This window comes from Mus pahari, chromosome 6 (genome assembly GCF_900095145.1).
Source record: "Mus pahari chromosome 6, PAHARI_EIJ_v1.1, whole genome shotgun sequence".
NCBI lineage: Eukaryota > Metazoa > Chordata > Mammalia > Rodentia > Muridae > Mus > Mus pahari.
This window is the reverse complement of record NC_034595.1, coordinates 48,635,267-48,637,409: the sequence shown is the minus strand read 5'-3', so window position 1 is coordinate 48,637,409 and position 2,143 is coordinate 48,635,267. Positions and strand designations below refer to the sequence as shown.

The 2,143-nt window shown below is 40.4% G+C and overlaps 1 pseudogene; it reads right to left on the bottom strand.

Annotated features, from left to right (window-relative positions):
* Window positions 1-668: 668 nt before the first annotated feature.
* LOC110323773 lies at window positions 669-1,308 on the bottom strand (annotated as a pseudogene).
* Window positions 1,309-2,143: the final 835 nt, after the last annotated feature.

Sequence of the window (2,143 nt, the reverse complement as noted above, 5' to 3'; positions counted from 1 at the left end):
GGATTGTTCACTGCCACAGCAGGAAAATACCATATTTCTCATAGCTAACCCCCAGACATTTTGAAATCTGAGACCATTAGTATGACTTAGTCACAGTTTCTCTGCAAATGATCAAATTTTCCACTTTTGAAGCACTGGGCATTTTGATCTTGGAGACCCTTAGCAATAGTTAACATAGCAATGCTATATTAACATGATAATTGTGAGAACCAATATCAGCTGTGTCCCTTTGCACGTGGTGATTGGCACTGTCCATGCCTTTAAAACAGTTATTAACTCTTTTACATTAAGTATTAGCATTGTCAAAGGTAAGGGTCTCTATCAGCACCTACCTTGCTTAACGGTGTTCATAAGCTTTGTTCACAGATGAAACTAATCCTTGCAAAAAGTCAGGGAAGGTTTCTCCAGAGCCTTATAGAATCTTCGTAAATGAGGCAGAACTTTTCCTGGGCTCCTCAACTTTATCCAAAACTCTTTTTTCCCCCAGAATACAAATAAAAGTTTATTGTACACAATTAAGGCTCCATATTTTATAGTTCAGCAGAACTAAAAAAATTAGGTGACTCTTCTCCCAAAACTTCCCATTCACTTCTAACCATTTAAAATGACTTGACCGAATATGATCACTATAAATAATACCAAGTCCCTCCAAACTGGCATCCCGCATGTTACTTCTTGGCATAGGTTATCTTCATGGCATGGGACAGTGTGATCATAAACCCCTGCAGAGCATCTCTGGCAGCTCCAGCCTGCCCATCATTCTCAAATTCTACAAACACTATGTCATGTCTCCCTGGTACCAAGAGAACTTCCTTGAAACCAGAGAACTGGTTGAACAGCATGGATAACATCATCTCATTCGTCCCCTCTGGCAAGTCATTAAGGAATAGGATATAGTTTGGAGGGTAATCGGGGACCTGAGGATTTGCCGCTGCATTTCCTTGGGTATTAGCTGAATTTGGTGTTCCCTGACCAGGCTTCTTGTTTACAGCTGCCGCAGCCTGTTCTATGGTTTTAGCTTTCTTCTTTTCCTTGTCAGCAAAAGTACCATGAATTTTAGATATTATATCAGAGTCTGTTTTTGTGTTCTGAATTCTCATTGGTTTACCATAAATTGTCTCAAAGCATTTGTGGATGAACCCAGTTCCTTAAATATAACAATAATAATATAGACCTCATCTTCATGTTCTTTAAAGCCACAGTCCAAACTGAGGAAACAGGGCATACAGAGATCTCTTCAATTCTTCTTTTTTTAATTTTGTCATTCATGTTGTAGATATAAATCATGTGATTTGGCCTGATATCCATGTTTGGGTAGAACCCCTCAAATAGCCTGAAGCCGGTGCGGTCCATTTGAAACCAAAGCCAGAAGACCCAAAGCTCTTAAAGGCACTAAACAACATTGCTATATAATGGTGTCATCAAATTGAATCTATTCTTGTAGATCAGAGTGTACAGCTTTTCATCCAGCAACTGATCTTTGACAATACCAATTCCCCTTGCTTTATTTCTCTGTTCAGTATTCACAGCCTCTTCCTTCCACCATGTTAGCCACTATAACTACTGACTGGCTTTTAGCACAGCTATTACCAGCCCCTTTCAGTCTTGGAGAATAATTCTATTTTGGATAGTCCAGTTTCTTCAAATTTGTTTTACATAAGATGAATATATCCAGTAGGAAATCACAGTCTCTTTAAAATGCCTCAGATCTATAATTTCTGTAGGATGCCACCCTATTTTGTCATAACTCTGATCTAGAACCATTAGCTGGCATGCACTGGGTGTACAATTACTGGGGAAAGTGATGGGGATTTTGTAATCCCAGCCACTTCACCCCTCTCTGGTGGTGCAATTGGTTGAAGATTAATTAACCCTTTTTTTCTTGAAAAGGACTATTTCAGTTTTCCTTTAGCCTGTTATCCTGCATGACCTTGGCCTACTCCTCTTCCCCAGCCACACACCTGGCTTTCCACCCTCACCAGGGGTGGAAAACTGAAGGCACCAAGCAGAGCTGTGATCTGCCTTCAAGTACAGTTTGTTCCAACTTTTCTCTTTGGGGAAACTCCCAACCTCAGACATTGGGTCTGAACCTTGGATTTATCCCTTTTCCAGTGCTACTTTATTCCCAAGCGCTCCCACCTCT